Source organism: Pelobates fuscus, chromosome 8 (genome assembly GCF_036172605.1).
Source record: "Pelobates fuscus isolate aPelFus1 chromosome 8, aPelFus1.pri, whole genome shotgun sequence".
NCBI lineage: Eukaryota > Metazoa > Chordata > Amphibia > Anura > Pelobatidae > Pelobates > Pelobates fuscus.
Window position 1 is genome coordinate 112,903,086 of NC_086324.1, and position 17,832 is coordinate 112,920,917.

The 17,832-nt window shown below is 42.1% G+C and overlaps 1 long non-coding RNA gene across 1 annotated transcript in view; it reads right to left on the reverse strand.

Annotated features, from left to right (window-relative positions):
* Nucleotides 1-17,832, reverse strand: part of LOC134570841 (uncharacterized) — a 76,861-nt gene that overhangs the window by 44,876 nt on the left and 14,153 nt on the right. Inside the window, exon 2 of the long non-coding RNA XR_010085169.1 lies at nt 6,934-7,064. This is a non-coding gene — a long non-coding RNA (uncharacterized LOC134570841). The remainder of the gene's footprint in view (nt 1-6,933; nt 7,065-17,832) is intronic.

The window sequence follows — 17,832 nt, forward strand, 5'->3', positions numbered from 1 at the left end:
AATCAGAACACTTTGCGACATTTTGTGAATCAATCACTATTCAGGTTTTGCAAATGAATGGGTATAACATAATGCAATTATTTATGCTAATTTATGAAACTTTGCTTTGAGATCACTTCCTATTCACTGCTTATAAAATTGTGTTTAATGTTTGATAAGGTTGTCTTGAAAAAAGTCCAACTTGGACTGAAACATTGACTGTACCTTTGCACAAATAAAGGAAATATTTTTCAAGACTACAAGCCTTCTGAGTGCATTTCTCTGGGATGTTGTATGTAGACAAACAGAATTATATATATCAAATCTATATAAGTATATTTGAGATATATATATCAAATCTATATAAGATTATTTGAGATATATATATATATATACACATATACACACACACACACACACACACTATTTTATAATATATGTACAATATATTCTAAATTATTTTAAAGCATTTCATTAATATATTATACATCTATTTAATTCTAAGTGAATGTTGATATTAATATATGTATTAATATCAAAATTCATGAACAATGAAATTATACATATATTTAATATATTAATCACATGCTGTAATTAACTTATAAAAAAAACATATGCAATGAATAATTAGAAAAAAAACTTGAAATTTCAAAAACTTTCCACTTTGGGGGACGGCCTAATAACTTGGGCAGTCCCGCTGCAGGCAGTGCTACAGGCATTCTGGCTATGTGATTGCAACGTCCTTGCAATCACATGGGCCGGGACAGCCGGACTGGCAGCAGGGGGACTGCCTGGCTTGTCAGTTTCTCTGGTCAGAGGGGTTAACAATCATTTGGACGTACATTTCCGCCCTAACGATGTTTAAGTCCATATTGTGCAGGGCAGAATGGTACGCCCAAACAACATTAACGGGTTAAGTAGCCATGTAAAATGTAAAACTATTTTTGTTTGTTTGTGTGCATTGTTACTTTAACTGTATTTTTTGTTGTCATTTTCCAGGTTCTTTTCTTGAAAGACTTGCCATTTTGAAGTAAAGGGGTGTTTATCCACCGCTGGAAGCCTGGAACGTCATAGTGTAGATAGGTAAAATTACTACCACATTAACACGTGTTAATTCCTCTGCCCAAATTGTTATGCTAAACAAGGTGTACTGATTAAAAAATTATATTTTTTTCTATTCTTTTCACTATTTCTGCACAACAGATGCAGTGAGATTGAAAAGAAGAGGTATACCATGAACTTTACATGACTATAAATTGGCATAAAGGGGTCTTGTTAGTTATGTATTGTGGAAATCTTCAGCTTACATTTTAATGGTAAGGTCAGGATTACAGCCTAATTAGATTTTTCTTTTTTTCAAGCACTTTAGTTTAATACATTGATCTTATGATTCATATTTTTGGTAGCCTTATTTACCTCTTGTATCTGTCAACAATACTTTTGCGTGTCAAATACTTTTTCTTTTTAAACTAACCCTACTGAATAAAACTGTAAAATAATCCAGTACACGATGTTCCTATATATGGGAATAATATGAACAATTAGGTTTTATTTAAACAATTGTGTTGTAAAATGCAATGTAATGTGCTTGTTTCTGGGACATATACGAAAACAAAAATAATTTAATGTCTTTAAATTGAAACATTTGGTTTAGTTTTGTATGCATACTATTATTGATTTGATGTTAGGATTTCAATATACGTGCAATGCATGCATACTGAAACAAAAAAAACATTTAAACATAATTTTCCAGAATACTCCGATTCTGGTGGTATTTTCTGCTTGGTAGTAAAGGGGTTAAAGAAACACCCCATTACATGCGGGTGGGGGCCCTAAAAAAAATCCCACCCCAAGGTGACTAGGGGTCCCCAAACCCCTAGTTCACCCCTCCCCCTCAATAAAAATGACCCCCCTACCCAACCCCCTCACCCTAAAAACTAATGAGGGTGGGACCTTTAACCAAGTAGCTGTAAAAAAAAAAAAAAAAAGCCAAATAAAAAACCGTAATAAATAAACACCAAATAACTGACGCAATTGTAAAAAAAGTGCAAAAAAATAATAATCCTGAGCGGTGGGTGGGGGCCCTAAAAAAAAATCCCCCCACCCCAATCAAAGGTGACTAAGGGTCCCCAAGCCCCTAGTCACCCACCCCCCCACCCCAAAAGAAGTTAGCCCCTACCTACCCCCCCTTCACCCTAAAAAATAGTGAGGGGGGAATAAAATAACTAACCTGTAAAGAAAAATTCAACTTACTATTCGATGTCTTCTTTTTTCTAAAAATCATCTTTTTTCAGCCCCAAAAACGGGCAAATAAAAAGCCATAAGAACCGACGCAATTTAAAAAAAAAACAAAAAACGAGCGCAAAAAAAAAATCCATCTTCACCCATGGAGGGCTCCGCGCAGACTGAGCTCTGCAGGGCGGGGGAAGGCTTATAAAGCATTGCCCCGCCCTGCAATTAGGCTCAAAGCACTTTGATTGGTGGGTGTAAGCCATCCAATCAGAGTGCTCTGACATGTAAATGAAGAGACTGACAGGCAAGACTCTACATTTACCTGTCACAGCACTCCGATTGGTTGGTTTGAAATCCACCACAGTGCTCTGTGTCATTTAACACAGCGATTGGTTACTTAATCCACCAATCAGAGAGTTATGAGTCAAATTACACAACGTGGGAAAATTCTAATGAGCTTTGAGCTTTCCCACGCTGTGTAAAATGACACAGAGCACTCTGATTGGTGGATTTCAAACCAACCAGAGTGCTGTGACAGGTAAATGTAGAGACTTACCTGTCAGTCTCTTCATTTACCTGTCAGAGCACTCTGATTGGATGGCTTAAACCCACCAATCAGAGTGCTCTGAGCCTAATTGCAGGGCGGGGGAAGGCTTATAGAGCTCAGTCTGCGCGGAGCCCTCCATGGGTGAAGATGGATTATTTCTTGGGGGGTTTTTTGGTTTGTTTTTTTTTGTATTTTTTTTTTATAATTTTTTAGAAGAAAGAAAACATTGAATGGTAAGTTTTTTTTTTTTTGTTTTTTTTTTACAGGTACTTAGTTAAAGGTCCCCCCCTCATTAGTTTTTAGGGTGAGGGGGGTAGGTAGGGGGGTCATTTTTATTGGAGGGGGGGGAGGGGGTGACTAGGGGTTTGGGGACCCCTAGTCACCTGATGGGGGATTTTTTTTTAGGGCCTTAGGTCCCCCCCTTATTAGTATTTAGGGTGCCCACCTGCCGCTGAGGGGTAGGGACCAGGGGGAGGACACTATTACAATTTAGGGCCCCCACCCGCCGCTCAGGGGTGGGGGCCAGGGGGGAGGACATTAGGTCCCCCCTATTAGTATTTAGGGCCCCCACCCGCCGCTCAGGGGTGGGGGCCAGGGGGGAGGACATGAGGTCCCCCCTATTAGTATTTAGGGCCCCTACCGACTGTTCAGGGGTGGGGGCCAGGGGGGGAGGACATTAGGTCCCCCCCCCCCCATTATTTTACTTTAGGGCCCCCACCCACCGCTCAGGGGTGGGGGCCAGGGGCTCGGGAACTTATTATTTTTATTTTTTTTACAGTGAGCAGCCACAGTTGCTGCTCACTGTTTAATAGACATGCCCCTACTCGCGGTATAGCGAGTAGGGGCATAATTTACTAATACTAAGTAATCTTTTCTAAGTATTAGTAAATTTGGCTGAAAGACCAATTTAGGTCTTTCAGTCTTTTAGTAGATAGCTCCCCAATACCGTGGGAATTAGGGAGTTATCTACTTATTCATTCCTGTCATTACACTGACTGGCCCAGTAACTTACATTTTATATGAATGTATGTTACGTGATTGTTGTAAGTGTTGCAAATGCTTACAGCTGAATCCTGGCTATGTTTGTATACTTTTTATTTAAAATGATTTACAATGTAACATTCTTCTTCATTCACTGGGTAAGTATATTAGTACTTAGGCAATACTGTGCTTCGGAACTTTGACACTTCGGAAATTCTGTAATTTCGGAACTTCGGGACCTCGGCAATTCGGACATTCGGAAGTACCTGAATGTCCGAATTGTCCGAAATACGTCCGAATTTATATTCAGACCGAAACGAATTGCACGTCTAGAAATAATTGTGTACGCGAGATTGACACACTTCCTCGAGTCCAACTCTCTGCTAGACCCGCTTCAGTCTGGTTTCCGTGCTAAGCACTCTGTGGAAACAGCACTGACCAAAGTATCCACTGATCTACTCGCTGCAAGATCTCATGGTCACTACTCTATCCTAATTCTCCTTGACCTGTCTGCGGCTTTTGACACTGATCATCAACAGCTTCTTCTCACCCTCCGCAATATCGGTCTACAAGATATTGCTCTCTCCTGGTGCTCCTCCTACCTCTCCCAGCGCTCTTTCAGTGTTTCTTTCTCTGGCTCTGCTTCTTCTCCCCAACTTCTCTCTGCTGGTGTCCCCCAAGGTTCAGTCCTTGGTCCCCTACTGTTCTCCATCTATACTGCCTCCCTTGGTAAACTCATTAGCTCCTTTGGCTTCCAATATCATTTCTATGCAGATGACACGCAAATCTACCTGTCCTCTCCTGATCTCTCCCCATCTCTCGACTAGTGTCTCTGACTGCCTCTCTGCTGTTTCTAACTGGATGGCTGCCCACTTCCTTAAACTAAACTTGACCAAAACTGAAATTCTGGTCTTCCCTCCCTCAAGTGTTGTTACTCCTGTGTCGGTCTCCCTCCAAGTCAGCGGTGCTACCATAAGCTCCACCACGCAGGCTCGCTGCCTAGGTGTTCTCTGACTCCGACGTCTCCTTCAAGCCTCATGTTCAATCTATCGCCAAATCCTGTCATTTCCATCTCAAAAACATTGCGCGCATCCACCCCTACTTAACACCAGATGCGACTAAGGTGTTAGTCCATTCCACTGTCCTTTCTCACCTTGACTACTGTAATCCGCTTCTCAGTGGTCTTACGTGCTCCCAACCTGCGCCATTACAGTCCATACTGAATGCGGCGGCGAGGCTCATCTTCCTGTCCGCCCGCACCTCCCATGCCTCACCTTTCTGTCAGTCCCTACATTGGCTTCCTATAAAATAGAGCTAAATAAAATTCTGGTTCTTGCTTTCAAATCTCTACATAATGCTGCTCCCACCTACCTATCCTCCCTTATACACAAGTATGTCCCGTCTAGGCCCTTACGATCTGCTGAAGACTTACGTTTATCTTCTGTCCGTACTCCCACCTCTGATGCTCGCCTTCAAGACTTCTTGAGGGCTGCACCGTTCCTGTGGAACTCGCTTCCCTCCTCCATTAGATGCTCACCCAGTCTCCACTCCTTCAAAAAATCTTTCAAAAACCCACTTCATAAAAGCGTATCAATTAAACTGTTAATAGCTCCCAACTGATTCCTCTTCTGCAACTGTCACTAGTCTAATACTATCCTTACCTTTTGTGTCATTTTGCCCCACTACCTCTAGCATGTAAGCTCATTAAGCAGGGCCCTCAACCCCTCTGTTCCTGTGTGTCCAACTTGTCTGGTTACAACTACATGTCTGTTCGTCCACCCATTGTAAAGCGCTGCGGAATTTGACGGCACTCTATAAATATCATAATAATAATAACCCTAGTCACACCTCCCTGCATGTGACTTGCACAGCCTTCCATAAACACTTCCTGTAAAGAGAGCCCTATTTAGGCTTTCTTTATTGCAAGTTCTGTTTAATTAAGATTTTCTTATCCCTTGCTATGTTAATAGCTTGCTAGACCCTGCAAGAGCCTCCTGTATGTGATTAAACTTCAATTTAGAGATTGAGATACAATTATCTAAGGTAAATTACATCTGTTTGAAAGTGAAACCAGTTTTTTTTTTCATGCAGGCTCTGTCAATCATAGCCAGGGGAGGTGTGGCTAGGGCTGCATAAACAGAAACAAAGTGATTTAACTCCTAAATGACAGTAAATTGAGCAGTGAAATTACACTAAAACTGCTTTATTTAGCTAAAGTAATTTAGGTGACTTTAGTGTTCCTTTAAAGATAAAGGACACAGTTAGGTAAATCCTAAATTACTTCAGAAAACTGACTTTCTTTAGGTGTTTGGGGCGTTCCTTTAATGTGACCAGTAATATGAGTAAAGTATTACACCCCTCATGATATAAATTAAGTGCTTAACTTTCCATCCATGCCTGTTGAGCTCATAGTCCCAGGTGATATATTGGAATTTTAGATGTGAAAGTGGTCACTCAAGATAAGCCAAAACTAGTAGTACAGATACAAATAAGGGGTCAGGTAACAAGGAGAGTACTACTTACAAAAATATATTGAGATGTCCCAACACTAGCAGGAGAAGAGTTAATACCAATGTTCTATGACAGAATTCAATATGCTTTCATATAAATCATGAAGACATGGTCTTAATAAAAAATAAATATATATAGAATATATAACCTTTTAAATTAGCGAGAGAATTAACACAATATAATTTTAACATTAATTTATCCTTAAGAACTACTAATCACTATTAAAGTGGTACTGGCTCCCCTTCCCCCCGAAAAATGAGTATTTCATAAACATAGAATTTTTATGAAATACTCATTATGACCGTGTTGGAATTACACTGAAATTTCAACCCAGTCCAGAGATATACTGAAACAAAGTAGGGACTATCTTGTCTCTGTATTTCTCCTCCGTCTGACTTTTTCCCCACCCAAGTCGACGACTTAGAGTCAGTCATCATTGACGGCTGCCTGGAATTGGTTGTGTCTATGAAGGACCCTGCCGTCTTCCCCATAGACCTCAATTCTGTACTCTCACGCATGCAGTGACATCCGCGGCAAAGAAGACCCCGCTGAATCAAGATGGCGGCACCCGCAAAGGACTAGTTCAAGTAAGTAAACTCACCTTTATCTGCCACTCTGGGAATCGGACCACCAGCGGCAATTAAACCATCAAGGGTAAAGTTTTAAAAACATGACATGTTTACCTGATTGCCCAGCTGCATTCACTCTGATCGCTAAACATTTTTCATGCTGCATGTGGAGATGAACATCAGACAAAATTTCATCATTTTTGAAAGGAATTTCTTCCATTTTCTAAAAATGCTTCTGGTGATTACTAAACAGAAGAAATATAAAGCATAATTATGAAAGAGTACATATATCTTTTGAATTGCTAGTGCTCCAAAATTAAAATTATATTTCTATTTAAATGTACTCCTGAGTGTGCAGAACACCATTTTTGTACTGTATTTTTTTAATTAGATATATGACTCCCCATTTGCTGTATAGCTATATATATATATATATATATATATATATATATATATATATATATATATATATATATATATTTATTTATTTTTTTTTAAGTAAACTCACCTACCTTTAATTCAGTGCTGTGAACGTCTCTTCACTGCAGCCAATCAACCCTTGCTGAAGTCATGAATACCCTGGAAGCAACATATCTCCCTAGTACATACACCCACAAAAACATTCCTTCCCCAGGACATAACTATATAGCTACAACCCTATAAAAGGACAGAAAACACACACTTGACATCAGGGCCATCTTTAACGTGGGGCAAACGGGGCAGCTGCCCCAGGCCCAGTTACTCCTGAGGAGCCCAAGGCAGCTGGCCTGTGGGCCTCATGTGGCTTCTATAAACAGGGGCCCGGTCGGGTGCTGTGCCCTTTAACAGCACGACTGGGTCCTTGCTTTTCGGCAACATGGGAGGAAATGATTGCCGCAAGTCACTTCCTCCCATAAAGGGAGCAGCTGCGCGGGAGGGAGCAGGAGGATGGGGTGGAAGTGAGGAACTCCCATGGATACCCCAAGGACTGTGGCACTTTATGGGGTTCCAAGAGGTTAAAAGCCTGGAGCGGAGGGGACCATCTCAGGGATATTAATAAGACAGAAATTAAGTGGATTTTGAGATGGAAACCTTATCACCTCTAGGATTGAATATAGATTTTGAGAACCTTAATTGTGTATTACTTATAAATATAGTGTATTTTTATTTAAACTTTGTACATCCATTTACATTTATTTATGTATGGGTGTAAGAAATATATATGGGTTTTATTTGGTTCAGTCATACATGCACATATATGTATTTATATAGGAACATTTACTTTTTTCCCTTTCTATGTTTTATGAACTTTGCCAATCTCCAAAATGGCCGCCGGGCTTCTTGTTTATTGACATTTTCATTGACGTTTATGGACATGTGAATTAACTTTATGCATGCTGTTTGAGGACAAGAATTGATATGATTTCAGAAGATGGTCCTGCAATATGGCCGCAATAGGATTTCCTGTGTGAGGGTGAGACACCAGGAAGATTATTGAGGTTAATCTTGGCCGTCAGAATGGGCCGAGCTACGAGTTGCCAAATATGAGAACAAAGATGACATCACATTGGGGGCAGAGCTATACTGCTGAGATGGTGGCAAATTCAAATATATAAACAGTGGAATGGAATCCTATACACCTGAGGAAGACGTAAGTTGAAACACGTGTGTGGGCTCTATGGAAAATATACTTTGCTGAAGGAACCTTACTTTGATGTATGAACTTTTATGTATGTTTTTTTAATAAATTGATGATAAATGTTCTCATATTCTCTCGTATATGGTGGAGAACATGATTCACAGGCTCAGAAAAATGTTAATGAGATATTTGCACATATCCTGCATTTGCACTTTATATATTGATCAAACTATTTTACTCTATGTCAGCCACATTTTTTTACAGCTGTATCTGATAAAGAATATACATAAGGGTATTTATACCATCCCATCCGTGTTATACTCACCATTTCACTGTGTATAGTTGGCATTTTTTCACAGTGTGCGCCACCCATGTTTTCTATGTTCTAAGATTGTATGGTGGAATTAGGTGATTGATTTCACAGTGGGGTTAGACCCACCTTCCTGTTTAGCACCTATTGTGTGTTGCACTCTGTTTTCTTTACGTATGTAGCGGATAGCATTGGGCTGTCCTCAAAATTATGTGTGTTAATATGCTTTCGGTTAATTTTGCCGTATGTATGTATGTATGTATGTATGTATGTTGTATCCAGCATTCGTCTGATTGTTCGGTAAAATCACTCCAGTTATTATACGAGAAACTACCGAACAATCAGACCACTCCAGGAATAAGTGTTCCTGCAATTACCGTTCGCAACAATGTTGCAAATGGGTAATTGGCAATCAATGCAGTGTGTGCTTTGTCCTCTGGATGGCCACCATTCGGGAGACGAACACGTGGCGGCCATCTTAAACTCCCGAACAGCGCTGTTTTGCCGTCGAGCACCTGTAACCCAAATCGGACACTTGGGTAGGCAAACACCGCTGAGACCTCCACACTGCCATCAATTTGTGCAGAAAGAACTCCACGAACAAGGGGGTTTATCCGAATCCTCCCCAGTCTCCATAACCCAAGCCGTTCGTGCATTTTATTCCCTTTTTCTGTGACCGACCGCAGGGCCAAAACGTATGGAACCAATTTCGGCTGTTACCTCCAGCGCAGTCGGTCTTTTTACTACCGCCATGAATTTCCCGAACCCCTGGTCCGATCAGGGTGATTTTTTTAATATGTCACTCATCCAGATCAGGGCTACCAGGGGATGTAACATTTAAAGGTGTACCCCTATGTTTAGGGGTACATCCAGAAAACGAGGGGAACTATGTCCTGCATAATGGGATTATGAGTCATACTAAGGGGAGGGGATGTGTGGGTGGCAACTCATGTATGATTGGTGTACTGTATAATTAATGTGAATCCCTCCCTTGCATGGGAGAAAGCTTTAAAAGAAGGTATTCCGATATTCCGCTATCCGGACATTTGGGGGTCAGTCGCACCAGGTACTGACTGACCCAAAGTTTCTTTTGGCCAGGAATCAGCCAGGAAGTCCGCAAGTATTGCAGTACTTGCGATACGTGCCAGAGGGTAGGGAAAAGGGGGCACCGGCAGAATGCAAAACTGCACCCGCTACCCATAATTGAAGAACCTTTTAGTAGAATAGCAGTAGATTTAATAGGCCCCCTTCGGAAACTTAGCCCTTCTGGCAAGAAATATATTTTAACTGTCGAAGACTATGCCACTAGATATCCAGAGGCGGTGGCTCTGACCAATATCCATGCTGAAACGGTGGCTGAGGCCCTCATGCAGATTTTCTCCCGGATGGAGTTACCAAGGGAGATCATCTCGGATCAGGGTACTCAATTTACTGCGGAGGTCACCCAGCACCTCTGGAAGTTCTGTGACATTAAGCCTATCATCAGTGCCCATTACCATCCCTAGACCAATGGGCTCTGCGAACGGTCCAATGGTACATTGAAACAAATGCTCCGAACCTTAGCCGAGACCCACAGGGACTGGGAGCGATTCTCTTCGCTTACCGGGAGGTGCTGCAGGAGTCGACCAGGTTTTCCCCATTCAAATTATTATTTGGGAGAAGAGTAAGAGACCTTATTAGAGAACATTGGGAGAAGAACGTAGCGCAGACGGTACCCCCATCATACCATATGTGTTGACATTGCGATAGAAGCATTGACTAGGACGGTAAGGGAAAACCTTCAGGCGGCTCAGACTCGCCAGCGCACATGGTATGATCGGGCGCTAGGGACCGTAGCTTCCCACGAACAAGGGGGTTTATCCGAATCCTCCCCAGTCTCCATAACCCAAGCCGTTTGTGCATTTTATTCCCTTTTTCTGTGACCCAAAACGTATGGAACCAATTTTGGCTGTTACCTCCAGCACGGTCAGTCTTTTTACTACCTCCATGAATTTCCCAAACCCCTGGTCCGATCAGGGTGATTTTTTTAATATGTCACGCACCCAGACCAGGGCTACCAGGGGATGTAACATTTAAAGGTGTACCCCTATGTTTAGGGGTACATCCAGAAAACGAGGGTTACTGTGTCCTGCATAATGGGATTATGAGTCATACTAAGGGGAGGGGATGTGTGGGTGGCAACTCATGTATGATTGGTGTACTGTATAATTAATGTGAATCCCTCCCTTGCATGGGAGAAAGCTTTAAAAGAAGGTTGTGTGATTAAAAGTTCAGTTCTCCTCCTGATGCTGTGTGTCGTCCAGTCACTGGGATCTGTATGGAGATATTCGTGAATTACCTTGCTTGCTGTGACTATTGTTCTATGGGATTTTATTACTTGTTCCTGAGCCTCACTGGGATCTTTAGTGGAGTTAACCTATGAAAGACCAGCTCTCCGCTACAACGTGTGTCTGTATGTCTGTGTGTGTGTGTGTGTGTGTGTCAGTATGTCTGTCTGCAGTGGCATACACACAATCCATGGGGCCTCGGTGCAAAACTGAGCCATGGCCCCCTTAGCCCCACTCCTTCCCCCCTGACACACATACACACAACATACAGACACATACATACATACAGAAATACACAAACAAGACATGCATACATATATACAGACCGACACACACACACACACATACAAACAGGCACACATACATACAGACAGACACACACACACACACACACACGGACACGGACACATACAGACAGACAGGCACACACAAAAAGACACATACATACAAACAGACAGGCACATACAAATAACAATGTTTAAGTCACCCTCGCCACTGGTTTTTGGAGGGGCCTGTTTGCCAGCCACCTGCCTTGCGACTATGGCCCTGGGATGTATTGCTCTTTAAGGAACTGATTTGGGCATACTGTATTTTATTATACTGCTGCAGGCCCTTTAAGAACCATCTGGGAACATGCTGTGGAGTTACTGGGTGGCCACCATTGCATGTATCAGAGGCACATGATGAGAACAATGGATGAAGCACATGATGAAAACAATGGATGGCAGCCATTTTAACTCACAGACACTTGACTTTTCTACATGGTGCCATCTCGCCGGTATTTGGTGCACAAATACATTGTTAAGTAGTTTTAAACTACAGAACAGGGGACACATTTAACAGCAATTATTTTTCATATAGCCTGTATATATTCTGCGGAATCTGCATTAAACCGTGTCTTCCAAACTACTGAACGGATCTGGGTGAATTTTGGATATGTGGTTCACCCAGATACCCCGATTCAGAGGATATTCTTTATGGGGTTCTTGCATGTTTTGGGGTTCCTGTGATATGTTTTATAATACTGTATTTCATTGCCTGTGATAATTATATTAACCATTGTGTTCATTAATCATATCACAGGCAGAGAGGAGGATTTTGTGTGGGAGTGTCTGTGTGTATTGTACTATGTTTGTGGATTGTGAATAAAAGAGGCTGTATGTGCCAGTACAGTCAGTTCTGCTTGACCTCAAAACGAAGTGTCTCGTTATTGGGGGCATTGGATTATATGCTGATTGCCAGGAGTGTAAGCTGATTGTATGCTTTTCCTGTTCAGCTGTTTACAGCATTCATATGCTTGAGAGCATTTGTATGCTTCTCCGGTTCGGTGGTTGTGGTGTCTGCTGCAGTGCTTGTCCTCAGGAAGCACTAGGAGCATCCTTCAATGGAGGTACCCAGTCGGGGTGCCAGGTGATCCGTTACAGAGTCCCGTTCGAAGATTCAAACACACGTTCGAATGGGTCATTTTTTTTATGGGGTTATTGCATGTTTTGGGGTCCCAGTGATATGTTTTATAATACTGTATTTTCCTGTGTGATAATTAAGTTAGTTGTGTTGAGATAATTGTATCACAGGCAGATGGGAGGATTTCTGATGTAATGAATGGGAGTGTTAACTGTGTTGTAATGTGTTGATTGGTTGTTCTTCAAAACTCTGTGGGCAGTACTATGTTTGGAGAATGTGAATAAAAGAGGCTGTATGTGCCAGTACAGTGAGTTCTTCTTCACCCTCAATCTAGAGTCCTGTTTCTTATTGGGGGAATTGCTATATCACTACAAGGGATTGCCATGCTCTGCATGCTTCCTTGGATAATCACTTCTAACTCTTAAGAGCTTGTTCCTGTCTTGCTCTCGGAAGGAGTCTATGGTGGTTATGGTGTCGGCTGGAGTGCTTGGAGCCCTCAGGAAGCGCTAGGAGCATCCAATAACGGAGGTGCCCAGTCGGGGTGCCAGGTGATCCGTTACTCCATCCTTGCGTTAGAGTCTGACGCATCTTTGACTCCGACCCCGATTTTGACCCTGCCAGGTGCTCAGATACATCACTAGATAAAGTGTCTGCTGCTAGTGATGTATCTAGGTGGTGGTAGATTAAGTAACCAATCAGAGAATTATGAGTCAAATTAAACAGCGTAATTCCAAAGAACTTTCCCACGCTGTATAAAATGACAGAGCAGTGCGTCTGTTATTATGGATTTTTATTTGGCCTTTTTGGGGGCTGAAAAAATAAGATTTTAGAAGAAAGAAGACATCAAATGGTAAGTTTCAAACCTGGTCTTAACAACCAGCATATGGGTGGGGTGGATCTGGCACTGCCTTACCCATTCAACAATATTGGAATCCAAAATTAAAGATTGTGATTTATTGATAAGCCTTCTATGTGCAACAGTGTTGTAACGGACCGTTTCAGCATAAAAGGGAATACAATCAGCTTAGGCGATAATCCCCTTTTTGAGAGACCGGCACAGCTACTGCAGAACACCAAACTCCCGAACTGGATACAAGATAACACTCCGAACTGTAACAGCTGAACAAGAAAAGCATACAATCCGCTTACACTCCTGGCAGTCAGCATACAATCCAATCCCCCCCCCCCAAGAACGAGACGACACTTAATTTTGAGGGTTAAACAGGAACTCTGGACTGGCTCATCCAGCCTGGCTTTTATTACACTTGTACACTTACAGGCCACACCCAGGGGGAGGCATAAAATAACCAATCACATACATGGTTCCACCCACACATCCCCTCCCCTCAGATAACAGTAAACCCAATTATACGGTACACATTTTTAGCCAGGTTCTGGATGTACCCCAAAAACAGGGGGGTCCAGCGATGCTGGATAGCGCTTATTCAGGGGGACAACATATCAAAAAATCAGGTCATTCGGATAAACGGTTCGGGAGATATGGGGTTCCAAAGATTTGACCGACTGCATGGGTAAAGTATCCGAAAACAGTTCCATGCATTTTGGCCCTGCGGTCGGTCACAGACAAGGGAATGAAAACAGACGAATTGCCTGGGTTATGGAGCCTAAGGGGGATTCGAATGAATCCCCTAGTTCGTGGGGTTCTTTCTACCGAACGGCGGGCCGTTCGGTAGTTCCCATACGAATTTCTGGAAGTATGGAGGTCTCAGCGGTGTTTGCCTAGTCGAGTGTCCGATTTTAGTTCCAGACACTCGACGGCAAAACACCGCTGTTCGGGAGTTTAAGATGGCCGCCGCCACGTGTTCGTTTCCCGAATGGCGGCCACCCAGAGGACAAAGAATACATTACATAGATTGCCAATTACCCGTTTGCAACATTGTTGCAACCGGTAATTGGAGGCACACTTATTCCTGGGTGGTCTGGTTGTTCGGTAGTTTCACTCAGTACAATGAATGGAGTGGTTCTACCGAACAATCACATGAATGCTGCATACATATAACCTAGGTTAACTGAACACATAAATACATACATGACATTAAAGGATTAAAGGCAGTATTACTGTAATATGCTCCACAGTCTTAAAGGTACAGTATCCCAAAAAGTCCCAATAGGTCCACGGATGGCCCTTAACCCCTTAAGGACCAAACTTCTGGAATAAAAGGGAATCATGACGTGTCACACACGTCATGTGTCCTTAAGGGGTTAAAGGCCCAGTAGCAGTAATATAAACGATTACACGCCAAAATATAGTTTTTACAGTGAAATATGTCCAGGGGCCATAGTCGCAGGGCAGGAGGCTAGCAACCAGGCTTCTCCAGTTCACAGTGGCGAAGTTGGTTTCGCCACAAGTGTCAAAAGCTTAAGTGAAATCAAGGTAAGCAATGTCTACTGACCACCCTGATCTATTATTTTAGTTACCCAATCAAAAAAAAATCAATAAGATTATTTTGGCATGATCTCACTGAAGTAAACCCATGTTGTCTCTGATCTTGAAATCCATGTGATTTTAGATGTTCAGCAATCCTATCCTTCAATATGGTTTCCATTACTGTCCCCACTACTGAAGTAAAGCTTACTGGCCTATAGTTCCCCGACTCCTCCCTATTACCTTTCTTGTGAATGGGCACAACATTCACTAATCTTCTGGGACTACTCCTGTTAACATTCATTGGTTAAATAAATCTGTTAATGGTTTTGCTAGTACACCACTACGCTCTTTTAATAATAAATTTGGGTGTATGCCATCAGGCCCCATTGACTAGTTTTTACTTTTCATAATTGAAATAGAACCGCTTTCTCTGTAAACACACATTTAACAAATCTCATTTGTCCTTTTTCCTAATGGAGACCCCTTTCCTTAATTTTCATCTGTAAATACTGAACAACAATATTCATTGAGACAGTCAGCTAGACCTTTATCCTCTTCTACATACAGTATCTCACAAAAGTGAGTACACCCCTCATATTTTTGTAAATATTTTATTATATATCTTTTCATGTAAAAGCAACAAAGAAATGACACTCTGCTACAATGTAAAGTAGTAAGTGTACAGCCTGTATAAAAGTGTAAATTTGCTGTTCCCTCAAAATAACTCACACGGCCATTCATATCTAAACCGTTGGCAGCAAAAATTATTACACTCCTAAGTGGAAATGTCCAAATTGGGCCCAAAGTGTCCATATTTTGTGTGGACACCAAATTTTTTCCAGCCTTGCCTTAAACCTCATGGGCATGTAGTTCGCCAGAGCTTCACAGGTTGCCACTGGAGTACTCTTCCACTCCTCCATGGCGACATCACAGAGCGGATGGATGTCAGAGACCTTGGGCTCCCTCACATTCCGATGCCCCACAGATGCTCAATAGGGTATAGTTGTAGAGACATGCTTGGTCAGTCCATCACCTTTACCTTCTTTAGCAAGGCAGTGGTTGTCTTGGAGTTGTTTGAGGTTGTTATGTTGGAATATTGCCCTGCGGCCCAGTCTCCGAAGGGTTGTTGTTTGAGGTTGTTATGTTGGAATATTGCCCTGCGGCCCAGTATGTCACAGTACATGTTGGCAGTCATGGTTCCCTCAATGAACTGTAGCTCCCCAGTGCCGGCAGCACTCCTGCAGACCCAGACCATGACACTCCCACCACCATGCTTGACTGTAGGCAAGACACTCTTGTCTTTGTACTCCTCACCTGGTTGCCACCACACATGCTTGACACCATCTGAAGCAAATAAGTTTATCTTGGTCTCACTGGACCCCAGGACATGGTTCCAGGTCCTTAGTCCGCTTGCCTTCAGCAAACTGTTTGCGGGCTTTCTTGTGCATCATCTTTAGAAGTGGCTTCCTTCTGGGACAACAGCCATACAGACCAATTTGATGCAGTGTTCGGCGTATGGTCTGAGTACTGACTGGCTGACGCTCCACCCCTTCAACCTCTGCAATGCTGGCAGCACTCATACATCTATTTCCCAAAGACAACCCTCTGGATATGAAGCTCAGAACGTGCACTCAACTTCTTTGTTCAATCATGGCAAGGCCTGTTCTGAGTGGAACCTGTCTTGTGAAACCGCTGTATGGTCTTGCCCACTATGCTGCAGCTCAGTTTCAGGGTGTTGGCAATCATCTTATAGCCCAAGCCATATTTATGTAGAGCAACAATTCTTTTTTTCAGATCCTCAGAGAGTTCTTTGCCATGAGGTGCCATGTTGAACTTCCAGAGACGAGTGTGAGAGCAATAAAACCGAATGTAACATACCTGCTCCCCATTCACACCTGAGATCTTGTAACACTAGCAGTATTTACATAAATTTTCTTTAAAAGCTGTAGCACCTTGTCTCGAGTCATCCAATCACAAGAAATAGGTGAACCTTTGTATTTAATGTTTCAAGATTATTTTGTTTCAGGTACCGGAGGATTGGAGGAAGGCAGATGTCGTTCCCATATTTAAAGGGTTTAAAATCCTTGCCTGGATATTATAGACCTGTGAACTTAACTTCTGTGACTTGGAAAATATTTGAAGGGCTATTAAGGGATAATATTCAGGAATTCATTGGGAAGAACTGTGTTATTAGCAATAATCAGCATGGTTTTATGAAACATAGGTCATGTCAAACTAACCTAATTGCATTCTATGAAGAAGTAGAAGTATAGATCAGGGTGTTGGAGTGGATGTGATCTACTTGGATTTTGCCAAGGTATTTGATACGGTTCCGCACAATAGGTTAGTATTCAAACTAAAAGAAATTGGTCTAGATGATTGTTCTTGGGTCGAACATTGGCTTAAAGGATAGAGTACAACGAGTTGTCATTAATGGTAAATTTTCAGGCTGGACAGAAGTGGTAAGTGGTGTCCCTCAGGGTTCTGTTTTGGGACCGCTTCAATTTAACATTTATAAATGATCTTGAACTAGGCATTGAAAGCCATGTTTCAGTGTTTGCAGAAGTAATAAAATGTGAGCAGGATATTGCTTTGCTGCAGAGGGATTTGAATAGATTGGAGGACTGGGCACTAAATGGGAAAGATAAAATTTAACGTAGAGAAATGCAAAGTTATGCACTTCGGGGTCAAGAATGCACAAGCAACTTACACCCTAAATGGTAGTGAACTAGGGATAACCACACACGAGAAGGATTTGGGAATTGTTATAGACAACAAATTAAGCAGCAATATGCAATGTCAATCTGCAGTTGCTAAGGCCAGTAAGGTTTTGTCATATATAAATAGTGGCATACATTCTCGGAATGGAAATATAATTTTGCCTCTATAAATCGCTGGTAAGACCACACCTTGAATATGCTGTGCAATTTTAGGTACCTGTTCTAAACAAGGATATCATGGCACT